Source organism: Cucurbita pepo, chromosome LG04 (genome assembly GCF_002806865.2).
Source record: "Cucurbita pepo subsp. pepo cultivar mu-cu-16 chromosome LG04, ASM280686v2, whole genome shotgun sequence".
In the NCBI taxonomy this organism is placed as follows: domain Eukaryota; kingdom Viridiplantae; phylum Streptophyta; class Magnoliopsida; order Cucurbitales; family Cucurbitaceae; genus Cucurbita; species Cucurbita pepo.
Window position 1 is genome coordinate 8,889,039 of NC_036641.1, and position 494 is coordinate 8,889,532.

General features: G+C 40.9%; 1 protein-coding gene across 1 annotated transcript in view; it reads right to left on the reverse strand.

The window, feature by feature from the left end:
• The window catches only part of LOC111792962, a 6,616-nt gene that overhangs the window by 5,736 nt on the left and 386 nt on the right, over window positions 1-494 (reverse strand). The gene's annotated exons all lie outside the window — the stretch shown is intronic.

Below are 494 nucleotides of genomic sequence, written 5' to 3' on the forward strand. Positions count from 1 at the left end.
GAAAGAGAAGCGAGACCCAGATGAGAAAAGGAAGAATGAGAGTGAAAAAGGGAGATTAGAGAAGGAAATAAACAGTGTGTATGAGTGGGAAGAGTGGTGGGAATGAATTGGGAATGTTTGTGTTATGGTACAACAAAAGAAATAAGAAGAAGGGAGAAGAGGAGTGGGAAATGGGTGTAGGTAAGGTGAGAAGGAGAGGCGGCGTGAAGAGGAAGAAGAACTAGAAATAGGGAGAGAGAGGGGGAGAGAGGTTGAAGACGGGAGAGAGATTACAGGAAGGGTGGAGAGAATTGGGAAAATATCAAAACCGAATAAAAATCGAAATCGGAACTACTTTCAAATTTTAAAAACTAAATCAAAAGGGAAAATGAATTGAATCAAAAGGGATTAGCTATTTACAAACATGCATGGATTTGGAGTGTTACGTTTTTCATTCACTCTCTCTCTCTCTCTCTCTCTCTCTCTCTCTCTCTCTCTCTCTCTCTCTCTCTCTC